Genomic DNA, 12,187 nt, shown 5'->3' on the forward strand with positions numbered 1-12,187 from the left:
TGCTCACGAAAACCACACATTGCGCGTTGTACCACCATACAGCGAGACCTTCATCAGAGGTGGTGGTCCAGATCGCTGTAGACACAGGTACCCCTAATATCCAGTAATACGTCCTCTTCCATTGATGAATGCCTGTATTCGTCGTGGCACACTATCCACAAGTCCATCAAGGCACTGTTGGTCCAGATTGTCCCATTCTTCAACGGCGTAGTTCCCTCAGAGTGGTTGGTGGGTCACGTCGTCCATAAACAGCCCTTTTCAGTCTACCCCAGGCATGTCCGATAGGGTTCATGTATGGAGAACATGCTGGCCACTCTAGTGGAGCGATGTCGTTATCCTGAAGGAAGTCATTCACAAGATGTGCACGATGGGGGCGCGAATTGTTGCCCATAAAGTATGCCTCGCGAATATGCTGCCGATACGGTTGCACTATCGGTCGGAGGATGGCATCCACGTATCGTACAGCCGTTACGGCGCCTTCCGTGACCACCAGCGGCGTACGTCGGCCCCACATAATGCCACCCCAAAACAGCAGGGAACCTCCACCTTGCTGCACTCGCTGGACAGTGTGTCTGAGGCGTTCAGCCTGACCGGGTTGCGTCCAAACCCGTCTCCGACGATTGTCTGGTTGAAGGCATGTGCGACACTTGTCGGAGAAGAGAACGTGATGCCAATCCTGAGCGGTCCATTCGGCATGTTGTTGGGCCCATCTGTACCGCGCTGCACGGTGTCGTGGTTGCGAAGATGGACCTCGCCGTGGACGTCGGGAGTGAAGTTGCGCATCGTGCAGCCTATTCCTCACAGTTTGAGTCGTAACACGACGTCCTGTGATTGCACGAAAAGGATTATCCAGCATGGTGCCTTTGCTGTCATCAGGGTTCCTCCGAGCCATAATCCGTAGGTAGCGGTCATCCATTGCAGTAATAGTCCTGAGGCGGCCTGAGCGAGGCATGTCATCGACAGTTCCTCTCTCTCTGTGTATCTCCTCCATGTCCGAACAACATCGCTTTGGTTCACTCCGAGACGCCTGGACACCTCCCTTGTTGAGAGCCCTTCCTGGCACGAAGTAACAATGCGGACGCGATCGAACCGCGGTATTGACCGTCTAGGCACGGTTGAACTCCAGACAACACGAGCCGTGTACCTCCTTCCTGGTGGAATGACTGGCACTGACCGGCTGTCGGACCCCCTCCCCCTCCGTCTAATATTTGTGGGGGGGGGGGGGGGGGGGTTGGTTAGTGACATCTCTGAAAAGTCACAGGGTCTGTGTCTGTGATGCAATATCCACAGTCAATGTCTATCTTCAAGAGTTCTGGCAACCGAGGTGATGCAAAACTCTTTTTTGGTGTGTGTATAATGAAGTACTATCTGAAAGAAGCTACATAAATATTTATTCATATCTTGATAACGAAATGTTATCAAGATGTAATGCAGAGATTGGCATGTTACTTTAAATCTTCAGACATGTAAAACTGCACAGTTCAGAAAACGAAGAAAATGCAGTATTCTGTGACTATAATATCACTGAGTCGGCCAGCTCATACAAATACCATGGTGTAACACTTTCTAGGGATATGGAATGGAATGCTCACATTGGTTGAGTCGTGGGTAAAGCACTTGGTAGACTTCGATTTATTGGCAGAAAAATGGGGAAATTCTAGAATATTGCTCAAGTGTGTGGGACCCTTACCAGATAGGGCTAACGGGTGATAATCAACGTATACAGAGAAGGGCAGCACGAATGGTCACAGTTTGGTCTAATCCGTGGGAGAGGGTCACAGAGATACTGAAGGAACTCAATCGGAAGACTCTTGAAGACAGACGTAAACTATTCTGAGAAAGTCAATTGACAAAGTGTCGTGAACCGGCTTTAAATGCTTACTCAAGGAATATACTATAACCCCCTACGTATCTTCAAGTAGGGATCTTGAGGATAAGATTACAATAATCACTGAACACGCAGTGGCATTCAAACAATCATTCTGTCCGAGCTCCATACGTGAATGGAACAGGGGGAAACCCAAATAACTGGTAAGTTGGACGTACCCTCTGCCATGCATCTCACGGTGGTTTGCAGAGTATAGATGTAGGTGCAGATCGATGATAATGAATCCAAGGCGTCGGATTGCTGTTAGACATTGCAGCGCTCTTGTGTGCTCTGGCGTTCTCATGCTGAAGGATAGGGCGCCCCATGTCTGAACGAACTCTTCGAATTCGTGGAACTCCATTACGGCACGCTGTTTCTCGTGCACCTCCGTAGTTAACCAGGAAAAGGCGTATTGTGAAAAAAATGTTTTCCATTTCTGCTTTTCAACTGATACTTTAAACAGTCACTGATGTCGCTGATTGTAGTTATAACTGAAAATTTTACGTGAATAATGTAAACATTAAGCGCCTTAAAAATTCCAAGGAATGTTAAGCGTTTAAGAAATTCGAAGATTTATGTCTTCCGATTGCAACAGAGAGCATGAGGGCAAGACGAGTAACACAGACATGCCATATACTGTGTAGGTACATGATGAAAGACCCCCAGCATATCGTAAAGTTAGAATTTATTAAAAAATAAAAATCGAAACGCCAATCGACAATAAGCGCTCGCAAAGACGTTACTTATGAATGCGCGGTAAGGCACAGGCAAATGAAAAAAAAATCATTTATTTTTCCTTGTACATGATTTTGTTTCTCACACTCTCTCGTGTGTAGAAGTTTCTGTTAGGATGTGCGGCTCGAAGTATGACGGATTACGAGTGTTTTGTATCGAATACACTACTGGCCATTAAAATTGATACACCAGGAACATGACGTGCTACAGACGCGAAATTAAACCGACAGGAAGAAGATCCTGTGATATGCAAATGATTAGCTTTTCAGAGCAACACCTACAACGTGCTGACATGAGGAAAGTTTCCAACCGATTTCTCATAGACAAACAGCAGTTGACCTGCGTTGCTTGGTGAAACGTTGTTCTGATGCCTCGTGTAAGGAGGAGAAATGCGTACCATCACGATTCCGACTTTGATAAAGGTCGGATTGTAGACTGTCGCGATTGCGGTTTATCGTATCGCGACATTGCTGCTCGCGTCGGTCGAGATCCAATGACTGTTAGCAGAATATGGAAACAGTGGGTTCAGGAGGGTAATACGGAACGCCGTGCTGGATCCCAACGGCCTCGTATCACTAGCAGTCGAGATGACAGGCATCTTATCCACACGGCTGTAACGGATCGTGCAGCCACGTCTCGATCCATGAGTCAACAGATGGGGACGTTTGCAAAACAACAACCATCTGCACGAACAGTTCGACGACGTTTGCAGCAGCACGGACTATCAGCTCGGAGACCGTGGCTGCGGTTACCATTGACGCTGCATCACAGACAGGAGCGCCTGTGATGGTGTACTCGACGACGAACCTGGGTGCACGAATGGCAAAACGTCGTTTCATCGGACGAATCCAGGTTCTGTTTACAGCATCGTGATGGTCGCATCCGTGTTTGGCGACATCGCGGTGAACGAACATTTGAAGCGTGTATTCGTCATCCCCATACTGGCGTATCACCCGGCGTGATGGTATGGGGTGCCATTGGTTACACGTCTCGGTCACCTCCTGTTCGTATTGACGGCACTTTGAACAGTGGACGTTACATTTCAGATGTGTTACGACCCGTGGCTCTACCCTGCATTCGATCCCTGCGAAACCCTACATTTCAGCAGGATAATGCACGACCGCACGTTGCAGGTCCTGTACGGGCCTTTCTGCATACAGAAAATGTTCGACTGCTGCCCTGGCCTGCACATTCTCCAGATGTCTCACCGACTGAAAACGTCTGGTCAATGGTAGCCGAGCAACTGGCTCGTCACAATACGCCAGCCACTACTTTTGATGAACTGTGGTATCGTGTTGAAGCTGCACGGGCAGCTGTACCTGTACACGCCATCCGAGCTCTGTTTGACTCAATGTCGAGGCGTATCGAGGCCGTTATTACGGCCAGAGGTGGTTGTCCTGGGTACTGATTTCTCATTATCTATGCACCCAAATTGTGTGAAAATTTAATCACATGTCAGTTCTAGTATAATATATTGGTCCAATGAATACCCGTTTATCAACTGCATTTCTTCTTGGTGTGGCAATTTTAATGGCCAGTAGTGTATGTTGCGAAATAAGAGATTTGATATCAGTATTAAGTATTTTTTATTGAAGTGTAGTGGAACCAAGTAAGGAGGATTTTCTTATTTTTGAGACGCACTGGTGTCCTTGAAGTCCGCTGCTTGCATCTAGAATTAAAATGTAAAAGAGGAAGTCCGATTAGCCAAAACTGGTACAAGCCCAACATTTCTAATAATGTAATTGTAATATACTTTAAAAATTTTTCTTACCACTCATACATGTATTATTATTATTATTTTTTATTATTATAACACAATACGACACCTAATATATACTGTCGTTCATTTTAAAAAATAGAAAATAAACTCCGGAAGGGCGCAGTGCTGTACCAGGAAAAACACATTATTGAAATCATTGGATGAGCGTGTAGTTAAGCCGATAGTGCGAAAACTCTCCTGTTTATCCGACTGTTTGTTTACCGAGTTCGCTTTTTTTCCGGCCAGTCGCTCAGCGATAACGCACCCGCGGAATTCGCCGTCGGATCTTTGCGCGTTTGCCAGTTCGGCCTCGGAGTTTCTTTTTTCCGTATCGCGCGCGCTAGCCCGCAACAGAGGCGCCTAGTTGCCGGGAGCGCCGCGCGGCGGCAGCACCGTCGGCGCGCCGACAGTCGCTTGTCTCGGCCAGGATTGCAAGAGCGAGCAATGGCCAACGGTTCGCAGAGTCGCCAATTCAGTTCGTTCGTTCCGTTCGGTGCGTGTGCGGCTGGTTCGTCGTGAGTGCGTGGTGCGTTCGGTCGATTTCGCGAATGCGAGTGCATGTGCGGTGTGCGCGAAGAAGCGGCTGTTGGGATCTGGCCTGTTAACCTAAGCGGGGCCGCGTTAACCTCAACTGCCAGCAGGAAGAAGAGGAGAAAGAAATAATACCGTGAGCGGAGCTGGGGCTATTTCACCTGGGGAACGCAGCATGCTGAATCTTAGAGCTGACCACGGTAAGTGTCATACCTGTCTGTAATTTCTAATTCTGTCCACAGTTTCTAAAACCCCATAACCTTTATATCACTTTCTTTCATTCATTTTTTTATTTTGTTGGTATAAATAGTATCACAAGTGCACTCGAAAACTGCAGTGAGTAATCAGGAGGAGATAATTCACTCGTTATCAACAATAGTGGCCGAAAGCCACATTATACTGACCAGATAACTGTCTCTAGGTACTGCACAAAATGTGTTGCATGTTCGTTAGCTATTGCGGCTCGAAGCTATCCATACAGATACATAATTTTAGAAACTTTCTACTTTAAGACAGCACAGTAAATTGAATCTCCATCTCTAGTTACCTTATTTTTGTGACTCTATTGACACAACTTTGCCCCGGCATAAATTGCAGTTTTCATTTGCACAGCTGACAAAAGTGCAACGAATGTCACTGAAAATTTTCTCGGCATTTCGTGTTAGCTCTGGTGCCTATTAGTTTGTAATAACTTGTAGACTGTCTAAATTCATATAGGGCTTGTAGGCCATACCATCCATAACCAGCATTTTCTGTGATAAATTCCGAAAAAAAATTGTTTATTATTTAGAAATTCTGTAGCTCAAAAATGAACTTCAGAGCGAAAGATTAACTACTTGTATAATTTTCAGTGTGCTTTTTTTTTTTTTTTTTTTTTTTTTCAAGCACTAGCATTTCGGCTGCGGCGCGTTTGTGATAGATATTTCAGTACTCATTATTTTATCGGCGATGGTTAGTGAAGTCTTCTCTATTTATTATTGACTCTTGGGTTCACCAGTACAGCCAGTCCAATGCTTACTACTTGCGTATCCTGTTGGCTTTGATAACACACCATTCAACAGTGGCCTTCTAAAACACACACACACACACACACACACACACACACACACACACAAATAAATAAAATATATAAACCATTACAATTTAACGCCACTTTTTAACACAAATCTCTCTAATCCCTGTAGTCGTTGCTTCGGCTTTGCTTCCCTTTGTGACTGCAGTGTACAGAAAGTTCGATTTGACCTTGACCGTCGACAATTTATGAAAAAGGAAACCGTGGGGGTCAGTTTTGCAACATTTTCTTCTTACCTCGTTGTAGTGCGACTGAAGTTGCAAAATGTTCGTTTTTAGAATGTTCCCATTGCACTGCTAGATGTTACTTAAACACTGTGTGTGTGTGTGTGTGTGTGTGTGTGTGTGTGTGTGTTTTCCAATTAAACTAATAGCCGGGTTCGCTGTACGTTGGTATATGCTGCCGTAATGCTTCTAGATACGGTATGCAATTCTGGAAGCATTCTGTGGGTATCTTAAAGTCGCCCTACTGTTCCGTCGTTCAAGAAGAACGAACTTGTGCTTTTCAGATACTACGGCAGCTTACAACTGTGGAATATGAATGGAACAAATTAAATAAAGCAGTAAATTGACCACTAATGTAGGATAAAAATTGTAATGTAGGTATAGTTAGCCAGTGGGCGAAATGATTGTTGTTAATCTTTGTATTCTTTTGGGTCTCTGTTGATATACACTGGGCTATTCAACATGGTATGAAGTAATCGTTTAAGACTTACGGAAAAGATAGTTCCACAGATTTATGAAATGACAAAAACAATTTAGTCCAATTTGCAAAACTTGGCAAGAGCGATATGAAAGTTTCAGTAGTGGGTTTTTATTTACGTAAACCAGTTGTGGTACGACGTAACGGATGAGTGCCTTTTTTTCCTGTTTTCTCCGGCTACTGAAGTAACAATCAGAAGGAGTAAACGTGTTTGCAAATAAATAAAAATTGCGGCAGGGCAGCAACCAACGAGATACCAAGGTGTGCAGATTTACATCCAGCATGAGCAGGCTATGTCTGATACTTCCCCCACCCCCCCCACCACCACACACACACACACACACACACACACACACACACACACACACAGTCCTCCGCGCTGGCAACGTTTAGGGTGTGGTGACAGACTGGTCTGTAGCGACCCCGAGGTCTACGTTAGGCTGAAGGGGAGGCAGTTAGCGGTGGCAAGGCTCCGAATAAGCGTGCCAAAGGTTGCGGTAACAGATTGACATGTAGCTTTGTCTAACGCTTAACGTTCGCGCCACATTTGACCGCCGATACATTCGCGCCACTGCCCGCTCATAAAAACTGAAACTGCAAGTAAATTGGGGAAACATGTTAAATAATGGACCGGCTTGACGCGTTCACCACGCGGCGTTTGCTCACGAGTGGGTCCAGAAGGTAATGGCGCAGCTAGCCCCAACTCCCGAAGGGAAACACTGCGAAAATAACCACGATTGTATTAAATGCTTCATATGTATTGATGCAATTGTTGTTAAAATTCTAAGTATCTAGAAGTTAAGTGTGAAAGTGACTGTAAATGATTCTTTTTGAGGAAAATAGGGGAGGGGGGGGGGAGATAGAGAGAACTTGGAAACTCCATCTCTCCCCTTTCCAGACACGAACCCTCAGGCCTTCGTCGGATATTAACTCTGACAGGTTAATGTCTAGATACACAAATTTATTTTTGCATACGTTTCACCTTGAGATCGCCCTTCTTTTCTTCTTTACCCAGAAATGTTCGCTGAAATTACGAAACTTACTAGATTTTTCAGTTCCTTTGTACCAAATAATAGAAGTTACTCACTTCCCCATACCAAAGTAACAATTGCTTTATGCCTGAGTGTGTGTTCCCTAAACCAACCGCACTGTCAGGTTGTGCCATATGTTTTCCCACCAATTCTATTAAATACCTCCTCATTAGTTATTCAAACCATCCAACTAATCTTCAGCATTCTTTGAAAGCTTTTATTCTCCTTGTAATGAAATCATTTGTCATCCATTTTCACCCTCTTTGTACTGCTCTGTTGACAATTATTTTCAAAAAGGACTTCCCACAAAAATATATTCAGTTGGCTACAAAAGGGGAATTTTCCAGGTATGTATTTATTCAAATTATCCCCCCCCCTTTGTGACACTGCCCTCTCCCCCCCCCCCTTTGTGACACTGCCCTCTCCCCCCACCCCTTTGTGACACTGCCCTCTCCCCCCACCCCTTTGTGACACTGCCCTCTCCCCCCACCCCTTTGTGACACTGCCCTCTCCCCCCACCCCTTTGTGACACTGCCCTCTCCCCCCACCCCTTTGTGACACTGCCCTCTCCCCCCACCCCTTTGTGACACTGCCCTCTCCCCCCACCCCTTTGTGACACTGCCCTCTCCCCCCACCCCTTTGTGACACTGCCCTCTCCCCCCACCCCTTTGTGACACTGCCCTCTCCCCCCACCCCTTTGTGACACTGCCCTCTCCCCCCACCCCTTTGTGACACTGCCCTCTCCCCCCACCCCTTTGTGACACTGCCCTCTCCCCCTTTCCCTCTGTGTGACACTGCCCTCTCCCCCCTTTCCCTCTGTGTGACACTGCCCTCTCCCCCCTTTCCCTCTGTGTGACACTGCCCTCTCCCCCCTTTCCCTCTGTGTGACACTGCCCTCTCCCCCCTTTCCCTCTGTGTGACACTGCCCTCTCCCCCCTTTCCCTCATCTGCTACTCCACACACTCTTGCTGACCTGTTGTTGGACAGCTTATTCAGTTGCAACTGTGACAAAGATACAGACACATAATTGATGTATGCAAAAACATTGAAATTCTAATTTATTTCTGTAAAATTGTGATAAACGACCTTCTCACCTGTATTTCTGAACACTACAAGTCAGCAGATGTTACAAATCTTCATGTGGATTGCAATTACTGCCAATGTTTGCTGGCTAACAATACCATAATTCGCTTATTACCCATTAATTTGACATCATATCCATGTATACAATTAAGAATCACATTTCAACTTCTCCATAGTGGGCTTATGTGTGCAATTTGTACCATAGCAGTTGATGGCTACAAAAAGATGAACTTCGTTTCAATTTCTCATTCGACAACCCCTGGACTAGTCTACTATGGGACTGAATTGTCAATTCCAGGTCTCCTGGAAAGTTCGGCTGCTGAGTATGGTGATACCATATATTTTACAGGTGTAGGGGGACGCCATTGAGGCCAGACCTTTAAAAAGTTATTCCATAATTAATGCAGTCAGATCCTTAATTATATCGAGAGCAAAATGTGCCAGAAAATTACGATGCAAACTGGGTGGCAGATATCAAATATGATAAATTTTACTGGTCATTTTGGTGACTTAAACGTCTTCACGGTACAGACCTACCAATCAGTACAATATTTCAAACAAGACGCATTTCAAATGAAACTGAAATTATAGCAAGCACATTAAATGCAAAAATATTTCGTTTCAAAAAGTTGGGCAAACATAATTTTGCAGATGGGATACCTTCGGATTTCATGCAAGAATTTGAAAATAGATTTCAGGTTTTTTCGAAAAATAATCTGTGTTTTTGCATTCATGTGACACCTTTTACAAACGATATAGATAGGTTGCCAGAGGATTTTCTGAGGGAATGCGTAGAGTTGCCGTCTGCCATCCGGCTAAAACAGTCTCACCATTCACGTTTGTTGGACTCAATAAAATAGAAGAAAAAGTTTCTTGGATGAAAAATACCTATGTACAGTGACAGAGAATTAAATTTAAAATGGCCTGTTTTTGAGTCGCCAGTCTTGACTTGTTTGCTGCGGCCCACTACGAATTCTTCTCCTGTGCAACCTCTTCATCTCAGAGTAAGAGTTGCAACCTACCTCCTCAATTATATGCTGGATGTATTCCAATCTCTGTCTTCCTCTACAGTTTTTGCCCTCTACAGCTCCCTCTGGTACCATGGAAGTCATTCCATGATGCCTAAACAGATGTCCTATCATCCTGTCCCTTCTCATTGCCAGTGTTTTCCACATAGCCTACTCTGTTCCTCTCTGATTGTGTGTGGAACCTCCTCATTCCTTACCTTATCAGTCTACATAATTTTCAACATGCGTCTGTAGCACCACATCTCAAATACTTCGATTCTCTTCTGTTCTGGTTTTCCCATAGTCATTGTTTCACTGCCATGCAGTGTTTTACTCCAAACGTGCATTCTCAGAAATTTCTTCCTCAAATTAAGGCCTGTGTTTGATACGATTAGATTCTCTTAGCCAGGAATCCCCTTTTTTTGCTAGTGCTAGTCTGCTTTTGATGCCCTCTTTGCTCCATCCGACTCAGTTATTTTGCTGCCTTAAGTATTAGAATTCTTTAACTTCATCTACTTCGTGACCATCAGACCTGATAAGTTTCTAGCTGTTCTCATTTCTGCTATTTCTCATTACTCTGGTCTTCCTTCGGTTTACTCGGACCTCATTACGTTGTTCATTCCATTGAGCAGATAATTTAATTCGTCTTCACTTTCACTTAGGATAGCAATGTCATCGGCGAATCTCACATTGATATCCATCCACTGTTGTTGTTGTTGTGGTCTTCAGTCCTGAGACTGGTTTGATGCAGCTCTCCATGCTACTCTATCCTGTGCAAGCTTCTTCATCTCCCAGTACCTACTGCAACCTACATCCTTCTGAATCTGCTTAGTGTATTGATCTCTTGGTCTCCCTCTACGATTTTCACCCTCCACGCTGCCCTCCAATGCTAAATTTGTGATCCCTCGATGCCTCAGAACATGTCCTACCAACCGATCCCTTCTTCTAGTCAAGTTGTGCCACAAACTTCTCTTCTCCCCAATCCTATTCAATACTTCCTCATTAGTTACGTGATCTACCCACTTTATCTTCAGCATTCTTCTGTAGCACCACATTTCGAAAGCTTCTATTCTCTTCTTGTCCGAACTAGTTATCGTCCATGTCTCACTTCCATACATGGCTACACTCCATACAAATACTTTCAGAAACGACTTCCTGACACCTAAATCTATATTCGATGTTAACAAATTTCTCTTCTTGAGAAACGCTTTCCTTGCCATTGCCAGTCTACATTTTATATCCTCTCTACTTCGACCATCATTGGTTATTTTACTCCCTAAATAGCAAAACTCCTTTACTACTTTAAGTGTCTCATTTCCTAATCTAATTCCCTCAGCATCACCCGACTTAATTTGACTACATTCCATTACCCTCGTTTTGCTTTTGTTGATGTTCATCTTATATCCTCCTTTCAAGACACTGTCCATTCCGTTCAACTGCTCTTCCAAGTCCTTTGCTGTCTCTGACAGAATTACAATGTCATCGGCGAACCTCAAAGTTTTTATTTCTTCTCCATGAATTTTAATACCTACTCCGAATTTTTCTTTTGTTTCCTTTACTGCTTGCTCAATATACAGATTGAATAACATCGGGGAGAGGCTACAACCCTGTCTCACTCCTTTCCCAACCACTGCTTCCCTTTCATGCCCCTCGACTCTTATAACTGCCATCTGGTTTCTGTACAAATTGTAAATAGCCTTTCGCTCCCTGTATTTTACCCCTGCCACCTTCAGAATTTGAAAGAGTATTCCAGTCAACATTGTCAAAAGCTTTCTCTAAGTCTACAAATGCTAGAAACGTAGGTTTGCCTTTTCTTAATCTTTCTTCCAAGATAAGTCGTAAGGTCAGTATTGTCTCACGTCTTCCAACATTTCTACGGAATCCAAACTGATCTTCCCCGAGGTCGGCTTCTACCAGTTTTTCCATTCGTCTGTAAAGAATTCGCGTTAGTATTTTGCAGCTGTGACTTATTAAACTGATAGTTCGGTAACTTTCACATCTGTCAACACCTGGTTTCTTTGGGATTGGAATTATTATATTCTTCTTAAAGTCTGAGGGTATTTCACCTGTCTCATACATCTTGCTCACCAGATGGTAGAGTTTTGTCATGACTGGCTCTCCTGAGGCCATCAGTAGTTCCAATGGAATGTTGTCTACTCCCGGGGCCTTGTTTTGACTCAGGTCTTTCAGTGCTCTGTCAAACTCTTCACGCAGTATCTTATCTCCCATTTCATCTTCATCTACATCCTCTTCCATTTCCATAATATTGTCCTCAAGTACATCGCCCTTGTATAAACGCTCTATATACTCCTTCCACCTTTCTGCTTTCCCTTCTTTGCTTAGAACTGGGTTGCCATCTGAGCTCTTGATATTCATACAAGTGGTTCTCTTCTCTCCAAA

General features: G+C 44.4%; 1 protein-coding gene across 1 annotated transcript in view; it reads left to right on the top strand.

Annotated features, from left to right (window-relative positions):
* Positions 1-4,832: 4,832 nt before the first annotated feature.
* The window catches only part of LOC126108820 (uncharacterized), a 123,520-nt gene continuing 116,165 nt past the window's right edge, over positions 4,833-12,187 (top strand). The window contains exon 1 of the mRNA XM_049914184.1: positions 4,833-5,092. The gene's annotated coding sequence lies outside the window, so the exon portion shown is untranslated. The remainder of the gene's footprint in view (positions 5,093-12,187) is intronic.

Source organism: Schistocerca cancellata, chromosome 11 (genome assembly GCF_023864275.1).
Source record: "Schistocerca cancellata isolate TAMUIC-IGC-003103 chromosome 11, iqSchCanc2.1, whole genome shotgun sequence".
NCBI lineage: Eukaryota > Metazoa > Arthropoda > Insecta > Orthoptera > Acrididae > Schistocerca > Schistocerca cancellata.